Source organism: Schistocerca cancellata, chromosome 4, assembly GCF_023864275.1.
Source record: "Schistocerca cancellata isolate TAMUIC-IGC-003103 chromosome 4, iqSchCanc2.1, whole genome shotgun sequence".
Lineage (NCBI taxonomy): Eukaryota > Metazoa > Arthropoda > Insecta > Orthoptera > Acrididae > Schistocerca > Schistocerca cancellata.
In genome coordinates this window covers 754717496-754730832 of record NC_064629.1, presented here as the reverse complement: position 1 = coordinate 754730832, position 13337 = coordinate 754717496, and the positions used below count along the sequence as shown (strand labels likewise).

Below are 13337 nucleotides of genomic sequence, written 5' to 3'. Positions count from 1 at the left end.
AGTTATTGGTAGTGTGTATATGAAAATGATGTGGTCTCTAAAGATTGTATGGTTACAGCTATGAACCAAATTTCATCCAAAACTAGTACCACCAAGGAAAATACAGTGGAAGAACAAAAGAATTTTGTCACAAGCTTTGCATCTGTATAGATTGATGTAATTTTTGTAAAAAAAAAATAAAATTCTTCCACTCTTTGAGAGAGAAAACTGCTTGGACTGATGAGCAAACCTTGAACATTAGAAACTGTAAAAAACTACCTTGCCATTTTACTTAAAATTGTTAAGCACAAACCTACTTCTTCTGTCTTCTTCCATAGTATTCATAAATTATTGGAACCATTTGCTTGGAAAACATCAATATTCCGAAAGAAAAACCAGAGGATCAACCACGTCAGTATTGATCAAAAACCAAGTAATTTGATACATTTAAAGATCTTTCAAAGAAATTTGTGCATAATTGGTAGCATTTTCAAACCAGTTTGTCGTACTGATGATCTCTGTATTATAGTCACAAAAACAATTCTTAACATTTAAGTGTTTCAAAAAATCGTACATCGATTAATACTTCAGTAATGTACAGTCAACATTCATATTCAAATTCTTCTACGAGAGACTAAAAAGAGGAACAAACAGGTAAAAAATGAAGGAATGATGGAAATATGTTCCAACCAACTCATGTTGGGAATGTAAATGGGATGTGCGAGAATTAGCAGTAAAGGTGAAAATTCACTAACATCATTAATAACACCGGATGCAATGAAAGGAGTAAACAATGATATGGACATGGAACAGAAAGGAAAAGGACATGGTATGAAGACAACAGGAATTATAAGAAGACAGCAAATGAAAAGGCAAAGAAATTGTGGCCATTGTTTGCAGAAGAACTACAATATTCTCCGTAACAGTGAGTGAGAAACAGTACAGGCTAAAGAAAGTAGGCCCCCTTTGTGATACTATTTCAGTACAGATTTCAGAATGAAAACAGCAATCAACTAACTGCAGAGGTGACCAGGAAATAATACTTTAAAGTTGATTAATACTCAACAAGAATTGCTACTAACATAGTTGAAACAATATTATGGTGTGAGCTCATTAAAACAATTCCAGAGGAAAAGAAGGAAATGAAAAATGTGAAGGTGGAAAACATTGGGAAAGGCTGAAACATGCACAGGAATAGGAAATTATAAAATCAGGGTAATGTTCTTCAACTGAAAGCTCTACAAGAATAAGAGCTGCAAGAAGAATGACAGTTTCAGAGAAGAAAGTACTACCCACTGTAGTTGTTGCTTGCCACTTTGTACAAAGATAAACAAAAATAATACTTATGAGATTTTAATTTTACTTCCACAGACCACCATAAGCCTTACAGTCTTGAGTGTCTATGGAAGACAAGTGCCACCACGTATGAGAAATGGAGCTTTAAGATAAACTTATTTAATACAACAAAGAATGGGGGAACAATGAATGGTGCTGATACAAGTGGCATCAATAGTAATCTAAACCCAACAAATTAAACTAATTTTAGTGAACTGAAAGGAGCTAATTGAATTCAGCTGTATTAACAAACAGATTCTGGAGACCATGGGTCGTTTCAGGTACTTTGCATGGGACACACCGTGGAATGTCAGATGAAGAGGTTAAAAGAAGAGAACATTAGCTACCAAATTCTACTATCGTGTGACAAGAAAGTACCACATAAATACGAATGCAGTACGAAATTATACGTTTCTATTACACATGACAGAAAAATAGGTAAGAGAAAATCAACTACAATTAGGTTACACAAGATTCTTGATAAATGTGGTATGAAGACAGAAGAAACAAATATGAAAATAAAAATCTGAGATATAATTCAGGTGGAGAGGCTTGTTGAAATAGCCAAATAATCAGAACTCAAATGGCTCTGACTTTTTAAAATGACACGATTATCTCAGAGATGTTTGACCATGAACACAACAGGAAATACTACTGAGAAGAGTAAGAAGTTAATTAAGAGCCAAAAAACAAAGTAAATAAAGAGATTCTGTGCATGCAGTAGTCCCCTTCCCACCCCCAAGCTTTTAAATATCAGAAGGAAGCCATCTTTGAGAACCACCAAGAAATAATGAGTAAATATTAACTTTGCTGATATGTCTATTATCTAATCAGCTGCAGTCTAGCAGTACTTTCTTTCAGGGCAGCACTTGCTTCTTCCACATCGTTTTCTATTCTGTGCTCTATCATACATTTTTTCAAAGTGTGTTTTTAACTTAGGTAGTTTTTTGATAAAATTAAATTATGATTACAATCCATCAGGTTTAGACTCCTACATTTAAATTTGCTCCTTACATTTGGTTCAGTTGACATAACCTGATACTTTGTCCATCCACAGCTCTCCTCCATACACATTTTAGAAGGAATGTGTTCAAATGCATAGCAAAAGGTAATCTGTGTGAACTAACTGACATACCAAAATTCAGTCTCTCAGTTCTTTCACAGTAATTTAAATTTTCATCATTTTTCTATCAGTTACTCAATGGAACCTAAGTGTCTTCCACATGAAGTAAATTAGTTCTCATATGCTGTTCTAAATGAAATTGGTATCTTTTCTATTATGACAATACAGCAATTTGGAAAAGTCCTGGATATCAAAGCTGTGTATACAATATGAGCGACATATCAAGTGCCTCACTGCCGAAGTAAAATATTTGGATGCTGTTTTCTGCTTTGCAAAGGGAATATCACATAGTAGTATAAAGAGTAATGACACTGTCTTCATATCTACTAAAATTACTATTTCGTGGCAGAAATTAATTCCTTGGAATACGCTCTAAGGGGAACACAATGTCACAGGTTTTCTTGTAAAGTTTAACATGTCTATCCATGACACTGACAATTTTTTTGTTCTGTATCTGGCAACAAGCTACACACCCAACTATGCCCAGTAAAACTCAGGAAAGATCCAAGCAGTGAGTGCAACTCACACTAGAAAATACTGAGGTCAACTTGCCACCTGCTGAGAGATAACCCCCCCCCCCCTTTAGTACTCTATTACTATGAAAAGTAAATTTAAAATCTACCAAAATTTTAAGTTCCTGCCTTTGAGTAACAAACATGCAGAAATATCTGAATATTAACTAATTTAGAACAAAAACTGACTCAGAAAAAGCAGGTACTCTGTGCTCAAACTTGCCAGCAGAATGAAGCAATATCACTAATTACGACGCCAGATCCTCTGTGTCTCGATTTGGCAGACAGCTTCAAAATCTGTAAGTTTAATAATTAAGCTGCTCTCTTTTTTTTTTTTTTGTTATAACAGTTCGCTACTGCAGCATAAGGTTTTTTTCAACAAATGCCTTCTTGTGATTAATTCATTATGACTATTTCTTACAAAGGGTCCTTCAATTCTTTCCACTTCGCACACTGTCCACTAGTTTTCCAACAGCAGGAAATTCCACTGCAAACAAACAGCTTTCTGAAGAGAGGAAAATGAGAATGGAACAGATTTGCCAATCTCTTAGAGAAAACACTAGCTCATTCAGTTGGAGACTTACAATAGAATAAAGTCACAATGACTATTTCTTAAGTTTGCAGTTATTAATCAAACGATACGAAAACTAAATTAGGATAGCTCTGAATCCCGATTTCCTTAAATGTCTGATATATAAAAGTAACCCATTTACCCATAATTTTCATGGTTGTACCACAGTCATGCAACATATGGATGTACCATCCCAGTACTGTTAATTGTGCAATTTTTCTGTAGCAGACACCATGAGAATCAGGCATTTTCTTCAAAGATACTGATTTTAGTGATAGTAAAGCCTATGTCAATGCATGCGATACATCTGAATGTGATGAAAACTGTCTTTTGGATGATGGGGGAACCAATAAACACAAAGTGTGCTGCCCAAGAAACAGTCCAATGTCACTACAATATAAGCTGCAGACAAAGTGGAGATCATATAAATGCCTGTCTGTCCTCACTTATCAGAAGTATGCAATTGGTGTAAGATCTATTTTTACATCTTAGACATTGCAATGCTGGAGGAGTATCATCTACTGCATATTGGACCTAGCACCAAAGAGGATGAAATCAATGAAGTCGCAGCACAATGAGGCAGTGCACCTTTAAAATAATATGACCTTCCCTGATTGTGTGAGTATATTATGACCAAGCTTAACAAAACATCCAGCAAGGGTTCAAGACACATGAAAATAATGCACACAGAGAAGACCACCACTGCCTCTATGACTTATAAATGAGGGCAAAACTGAAAATGCCTTTTTGAATACTGTGGAAGTAAAATTGTCCTTTATGTAGACCATTACTTCACAGGATATCATATACAACTGAATAACATGCCAATGTATGTGATATACGCACCTACAGAAAAAGCTTTTGATCATGTTTTATGTGAACAAATATACATACAAAAGTAATCAAAGTGGCAAATCTCATATATTAGTGAGAAAGGGGGGGGGGGGGGGGGGGGAAGTGCCTAAATAGAATGTTTTGTGTTACTCTTTATCATCATCTGTAATGGTTCCAAATGTGAAATCTTGCTATACATTTTGGGTGATGACAAAGAATAAAACAAAGCAACAAAACAGTTTTCTGGTCAGCCTCATAACTGAAAAATTAACTGTAGAAGACAGGTAGACAAATGAAGCTACAGTTTTTCTATCTGACATCATAAAGTAAATGTGAAATGTTTGTTAATTAGTATCATTATGGGCTTTTGTTTTAATTTTCACAACACTACTCAAATCGGTTAGTGTGAGGGGAAAAATTACAGTTTCAGAACAGCAGAAATCCCTAAGACTGTCCTTATCATAAATACAATATTCATTACCCTTAACAGTTTCTACACAAATATATTTTTTGTGCCACATAACAAACTGATCATTCTGCAATATCAAAAATTCATTCCATTTAGTCCACAGTATCTTAAATTCAGGCATTTGGTAACTGTTACAGCCCTTATTTATGGATTGATCGTGACTGTTTTACACTGTACACTCATTTTCTCCACAAACAAATACATGAAAACATATCAATTGATTGTTATAAGACATGCATTATGCAGTAATAGGGACACTCCAAGATGCTAATCACGAAACTTAACAGTTTGACATAATCTAGATACATCCAGAACACAGTTTTGTAAGTATATACAACACTCTCAAGTGTAGTTTTTATGTAGCAGTCAGCATCTGTAGGAAAATAAATGCGAGATTTAATATGCATATTGCCTCAATATCAGCTACCAGACAATTTATAATCCAACCCAATCAACTGGTTCCAGAATTAACTCAAATGCAATTTAAAAAACCACACACACACACACACACACACACACACACACACACACACACACTAGACAATTTATAATCCAACCCAATCAACTGGTTCCAGAATTAACTCAAATGCAATTTAAAAAACCACACACACACACACACACACACACACACACACACACACACACTCTTTAGCCAAAGGAATGATCACTGTAACCATATAACCAAACCTGCAGTCAAACTTTTAACTGGATTGCAGTCATCCTTTAGCTGGTAATAACCCATCAGGCACTGTATATACTACACATGACACTATCCTGCTATTTTCCTAATCTGTTGCTTCCACTATTGTTTTCTGCATGGTACCTACTCTCTGTAGATCTTCAATCTGGTACACTCAAACCCACAACATTAGGTTATCCATATGTTTTTAGCATCCACCTACAGTACTACAATTTTGAGCACTTTTATTCCAGTGCTCCAATGGCACATAGCGAACTCTAAACATATGCCTTCATTATATTCATCTTGTTAATCCTAATATTCGAGATGAACCATTTTCTCTGCTTATTGAGCACTATTTTTGCTTGGTTGTTTTGTTTACGATCTCTCTCTCACTCCTACCATCAGGTGTTTTACATCCTAGGGCAGCAAATTTTTGCTATTCTTGATTAAGAACCTTATTCTAGAGAACATGTCAGGATGTTCACATTCTACAAGACAGGTGATAAAAAGCTTAACTCTCGTTTGGGCTGTTATTACCATGCTATTTTCTCTATATATATTCAAAGTGTATATAGAGGAAAATTTTTTCAGCACCGTTTCTCTCAAATGCTGTAACTCTTCTTGTTTCCATACAGCTATGTCCAGCAGCTCATTTTAACTTAACAGCTCTATATGATGGTGGTGGTGGTGGTGACAGGATTATTTACCATTTTTCAAAACTTAGTACAATAACTGCTCCTCTTTTCCCTCTGCTTCTTCCATATCAAACTATGACTTTACAGCATACACCTTCAAGATTTTTTCCCTTGCATCTTTTCATTTTAGATCCCCAAGATAGTATGCTCAACATAAAGTACAATATTTACAGTGGTTTGATAAAAACATGGGAAAAATCACAAGAAATGAATGCTTGACCATAAATCCAGATGCTAACCAAGCCTGCAGGTTGCACTGCTTTATTTGAACATGAATGGCACTTGTGCACTTTCCTCAATATCATAGTTAGAACACCGTTTTGTGCAGTTGTTGATGCATTAATTTGGAGCTAAGTGAATTTGAATGAGGACAAATTGTTGAGGCTCCTATGGTGGGTGCTTCTGTAGCAAACATAGCCAAAGTGTTTGACGTTTGAAGAGGCATCGTATCACAGATTTATACTGCATACAACAAGGACAAAACTGTGGGCTGAGTGATTGTGACAAACAGGTATTAAAGAGGATTGTAGGAAAAGTAAGGGAACCACTCACCACTAATGCATATGCTCTTAACAGGAAAATGTACTGCTGCACCCATAAAACCTGGACTATGTGGCAATGGAAAACAGTCATTTGCTCAGATGAGTCTTCACACTGTTTCCAACTTCCAGCCAAGTTTATGTTCCAAGAGTGAAACGCAATGTGGGTTCGCTGATTTGGGCAGCCACAGCTTAGTATTCCATGAGCTCCATGAATACTCTGCAAGTTTATATTGCTGCCAAGGTTTATGTGACCATTTTGGCTGATCATTACATGGGTCAATGTTTCTTCCACAGCAGTGATGCCGTGTACTGTGGTCCCCTATACACACAGCTCGTGTCATCAATGACTGGTTTTGTGTACATGTGGATGAACTGTTACATCTCCCCTGGCCACCACGGTCATCAGACCTCATATTACTGAGCATTTGTAGTCTACTTTGGAGAGAAATGCGCCTGATCACTATCCACCACCACCTGAACTTGCCACTATTTTGCAGGAAGAATGGTATTAGATTCCCTCGAAATCTGTACAACACCTATATTTATCCATTCTGAGATGGTAGGATACTGTTTCAAATACCAACGAATTTCCTACACCATATTAGGCATGATTATTGTTGTTTCATATTTTTGGTATTTCCATATTTATGTCAAGCCCTGTATGTGTTTAACAATCTTCTTTAGAAGGCCTACTATAACTGCTGTTCATTTACAAAAGCCCACTAAGGTTTTTTGTTGATAACAGATACTGACTTACAAAATTCACTGTTTATCTTATTTATAGTGGGATCCAAAATCTTCCAGTACTTCATCAATCCTTGATGATATTTGTTGTTTGATAGTATTAGTGTGTTGTAAATTCCTCCACAATGATGTAACACACTTTATCGTGATCCATAGTTTGTCATTATTCCAATACCTTTATGTTGGAACATAATTCCATCTTCATTTTTAAAGTCACTACACCTACTCCTAAGCTTTCTGAACAAGTTATCTGAAAGTACCTTTTCATTAATTTTTGTTTTTAGTTATCAAGATTGTTTTGTGAAAGTTCCTCCCCCACTCTTCCTTGCATCTTTGTTTATGTTATTCCTGAAATGAGTATTGTTTTTATATTTTACATTTTTTCTTCCTTTTATATTTGAATCTTATCACCTGTTATCAATTATTTTGTTTCCCACTTACATTAACCAAACATTTACTTTGCTGTTGTATTTACATTTTCTAATCAGCTGCAGTCTAGCAGTACTTTCTTTCGAGGCAGCACTTGCTTCTTCTACATCATTTTCTATTCTGTGCTCTATCATACATTTTTCAAAGTGTGCTTTTAACTAGGGTAGCTTTTTGATAAAATTAAATTATGATTACTATCAATCAGGTTTAGACTCCTACATTTAAATCTGCTCCTTACATTTGGTTCAGTTGACATAACCGACTTTCTTTGTCCATCAACAGCTCTCCGCCATACAGGTTTTAGAAGGAATGTGTTCAAATGCATAGCAAAAGGTAAATCAGTGTGAACTAATTGACATACCAAAATTCAATCTCTTAGTTCTTTCACAGTAATTTAAATTTTCATTATTTTCCTAATCACTTACTCAATGGAAACTAAGTGTCTTCCACATGAAGTAAATTCGTTCTCATATGCTGTTCTCTAAATGAAATTGGCATCTTTTTTTTATTAAGACAATGCAGTAATTTGGAAGAGTCTTGGATATCAAAGCTGTGTATACAATATGAGCGATATATCCAGTGCCTCACTGCCGAAGTAGCAAATTTGGATGGTGTTTTCTGTTTTGCCAAGGGAGTATCATACAGTAGTATGAAGAGTAATGACAATCTGTCTTCATATCTCGCAAAGGTACTCCTTCATGGCAGAAATTAATTCCTTCTAATATGTAGTTAACCTAACCTAGTGGGAAAATTCTTAGAATTTTGTTGGAGGTATAGCTTGTTGCCAAATGCAGAACTAAGAAATTGTGTCCATGTCATGGATAGACGTGTTAAACTTTACAAGAAAACCTGTGACACTGCGTTCCATTTCAAACTGTATTATACAAAATGTAAGAAAAGGACATCAATTAAGAGGAATACTTGGTCTGACATGTCAAAACTGAGCAATGAGAAACAGTGTTGTTACCGTTTCCTGCTGGATGAGGAGCTATACATCAGAAGGCACTGCTTCTGAAAGTAAAGTGTCTATCAACACTGTGTGTGGCTCTCACTCATTCTGTTTGAAGCGTGTTATGTGACTGTCTCAAATGCAAGTGTCCGCATCAATTGCCACGACAAAAATCACAGAAACTGACAAAGCACACCTCGTCACTCCTCATTATGGCAAAGGACATCTCCTGAAAAATAAAATCTAACACATCTGGGTCTTTGGTGGCACAGAGAGAGAACTGAAAAAGTGCTTTAACCTACATGTGTACTCTCAGAGTAAGGTCACTGTAGAGCCCTTGATAAAGCATTTTATTTCCCCGAGTACGAGAGTCATGGGTGGAAATCTTATCACAATTATTGAAAAGAAGGTATTTATGATCTTATCAACCACTGAATAGAATTTGTTTCATATAATGATCCACCTGTCCACACACAATACATTGAGAATTTACAGAAATCCTTGAAGTCACCTATTATGAGAGGTCGTCCGGAGAAGGGGTAATTTGTGAACTGCATATATTCCAGTTCTATTTTTGTAACTTATGCCTGCCATGGAAATATCTTCCATCTGAAACTCTCCATATTCAGAGATATTGCCCAAGTTTTTCCCAACTGCAGAAAACAACGAATGCTGCTGACTGCATATACCAATATGGCACTGTCCACAGTGAGGATGTCACTGCCAAGAGAAGTAAGTAAAATTAGTCTTGCACTACAGCACTAACTTGAAGGAGTAATAATATGCTGCCATTAATCATTTCCTTCTGTTAACAATGCATTGTCTTACTGTCTGTGTTGGCAATGGTTCAACAGTGAGGCATTTGATGTACACACAACTTCGAGACCCAAGGCTTCTTCCCAATTATCGATGATGTCATTAATATAGCATTAAATTCTACACTTAGGTGACTAAAGTTATGGGATATCTCCTACAATGAGGTTTTTTAAATGAAGTTCTTGGTCCTGGTGCGTGGTAAAATGTAACATACACATCTTTGTTTTGACGATCAATATTATCAACTTCAGCAGTTCACCACTATTTGCCATAAACACAAGCCACTATGGCCTTATTTGGAAGTGTCAGTGATGCAAGTTTTCCACCTTGGTGAAGTTCACTGTCAGGGGAGGTTAGTGTGAACTTACACTTGAGAAAGTTTGTCTGAGGTTTAAAACAATGAAAAGATTGGGTGTTTTTACTCTTCTGACAAGTGATGTTTCCTACAAGACATTGGCGCAGAGTTCTTGTATATCCACATATTTTACAAAACACATGTAATCCCTCTTACCTGTTCTTTACAGAATATAAAGATTTTTGAGGTGTCAAGATCTGGTTCTCATATGTCTACTGCAGACTAGCTTCTGTGACAGCTCATCCTGTTGTCCCCTTGATGCCACCACATGCATTCTTCCCATGGCAGCATGCAAAAAAGGGCCACTCTGCATGAAGTCCATGGTCTTTGTGATAGATATTAATATTTTTTGTTTTTATATTGGCTTGCAACACCATCTGAGAATGTAGATCAGTTTCTTTACAGAAGGGTGGTGCTGTTTTATGTAGTTAATTGCAGTTGAAAAGTGTGCACTGCTGTAGTGCTGTGTTCCAGGTAGTCACATGACACAAAAACTGTGACTATTTTATAATAGTATACAAATGGGTGAACTTTAGCCTGTCTGTTTACCCAGTGGTGCCCTTGCTTTTCAGCTTTAACAACAAAGGAATAGTTGTCAGAAAAGTCAGTAAGAACTTAGCAGTTCTCAACTGCCGTGGTTTCCTTTTTGTCTTTCAGAAATTTAACCTGAGCTTGAGCAATAAAAGATGCATTTTCAGGTTTTCAAGTTAGTTACCAATATTTCAAAAAACTCTTCTCATGGTTTTGTAATTGTCACCATTTCCATTCTGTCTTGTGGTACTCACTGTTTGTATTCTATATTGTCAGGCATCAAGTCATTATCTTATCTTCCAATTCTTCAAACATGTCAAGTAAAGCTTGTTTGCCTGGATGGTCTTAACATTTTCCCATGATCACACAATTATAACTGTCCTTATTGTAAACCAGAACTTCCAAAAGATAGTCAAATCTTAAGATTGGCCCCATCTATCATCAACTTTATATTCTGGTGATACAAACAAATGCAAACATTGTGTGTGCCAGATGCCTCTCTAACAATACACCATTTCGGTTTCAAGTTACAAAATTTCGAACTTCCAATTTTAATGTTAGGATTTTGTTTTTTAAATTTAGTGAATAATTCATTTAAATTACACAATACTAATATTTTCTATCTCTGAACCTTAGTACCATTTACTTTCACAGAAACCAATCTTTTTTCCAAGCATCAAACAGCAGGTTCTTCAAAAACTCTAATAATCTTTTCAATCGTGTTTTCATCTGCGAAGTCATGATTCATTTTTCTTTTGTAATGCAGACGAAATTCCCTGTTCTTTTATTGGCTGACTTGTTAACCAAACATTCTGACATGTAAAATTCATCACTTTTGCTAGATTACAAGAATTTAGTAGTAAACTGACAATATTAACTTTATCCTCTTTGTTTGAAATACAGCATTTAATTTTTAGTTTTCCTATGAAATCATATTTGGTCACAGAATGTTTAGAACTTCCATATGGTCTAGTGCAACTTTTCTTTTTACATGAAACTTCCAAATCCTTTTTGACAGTAATTGCCACTTTCTGAATTTTGCGTTCAATGCAAAAGGTCTTTTCCTTCACTCAAGTTTTCTAATTTTACTAGCAGCCAACACACCTACGATTTCACAAGCCACATCCACTTTTTTATGGTTTCTGATGAATCACAAAATTCTTTATCTGAACTATCACTATCCCTTTCTTTGTTAATGACCAATATCTTAGGCTAACATGTTGGAAACAATTACTTTCCTGGCATTACAGTGATAAAAGGGCTTCTATTTTTTGAATAATAATCAAACATTATTTCTCTCAGACCTTTGTTATAGGCTGCTAAGGTTTCTTAAAAGGGTCCAAGCAAGACTGGCCAAAAAGGTGATGGAATTTCTCTAAGTATTTAATTCCATGGTACTTGTAGGTTGAGTTAACCTCTGAGCCAACTTAAGTAAAAAAAACAACACTTTTTCTTCACTGTAATCTTCACTTAAAGTGGCTGTCTCTAGGAAACATTTGACACACACTTATGGCAAACTTCATTAATAAGAACACCAATAGAACATAGGATCCATTGTTAAACATCACACTTCAAGAGCTCATTGCTAACCGAGTGTGAGTGAACAGATAGTGGAAGGTGGAAGACAGTACATATACTTGTACAGGCTTGCCTGTGAACCTGCACAGGCTTGCAGATGCTGTCTGCTAGCCTGCTGAAACTTTCTGCAGAGGATTGTTTCCACAAAGAAACATTCATACCTTTAATTTCATGTGGTTTTGTGTGTTTAAATGAAGGCATTGATACGCTTTATTCCATCAGTCCAGATATTGTACATATTAAGGAAATTATGACTTATTTGTACATTTTTTTTCGTAACTTCCCACTGAATCCCAAAGTTGAAATATATAACTTAAAAACAGCAGAGGCTTGTAAACGCAAGAAACCACTTGTGGCCTGAAACAAAAACAGCTGCTGTTACTAAATGATAACCAAGTCAGAGTCCACCAATCTTGAGAAGTCACCCAGCAAATATTTTTTTATGAGCTGGTTGAGCAATCAATTTTTTTCTCGAGCACTTGGTATCGAATGGCTCGTGTAACACAATTTGGGAATCATTAGTTCTGAATGAGAATACTGTAGCCAAGGTTTCTGAAAAGAACAGTTAAGCTTATGTCCGATGGCACACCACCACATGTTTTAACATGTTCCTGAAACGTAGAGGTTAGGTTTACAACTGCTGATTTAATTCTACATACTATATCTCAAAATCCGCACGTGTTTTGAGAAAAATAGGCACGAAAAATACATTTACATTTTATGTAGATGTTTTTGTACCCAAGTTTTTTTAGCGAATTTATGAAATGCATGTGAAGACAAAGGAAACGATGGGAATCGGCTCATATAAGTAAGTATATTAATGTGTGAATTGCACAGATGTTGCCACTTAGTTGATTCTCTATCCCTTTTACACTAGCATGACAAAGAAGAACACTGCCGCTTCAGTATATCTCACAAAAATTGCACGACATGTCAGACAGAAAATGCAAATCTGCTCGAGACAGTCAGCACTCATCCTGCAGTAGCAGTTTTTAGGTTTATATCATGTGTCCCTTTAACTGCAATGTAGCAATGTTGGATCTAGTCACCCATTTCTCAACTGTTGAAAATTAAAAAGCACACTCCTTACAAGCCTTCAACTGCTTTGAATTTTCACTCACAACAAACCTTACATGACAATTCTGCGAGTTCACTGAAGTTAAACACCTGACTGTAAAAAAAACACACACACA

General features: G+C 35.8%; 1 protein-coding gene across 2 annotated transcripts in view; it reads right to left on the bottom strand.

The window, feature by feature from the left end:
• Window positions 1-13337, bottom strand: part of LOC126184484 (ras-like GTP-binding protein Rho1) — a 58789-nt gene that overhangs the window by 26358 nt on the left and 19094 nt on the right. The gene's annotated exons all lie outside the window — the stretch shown is intronic.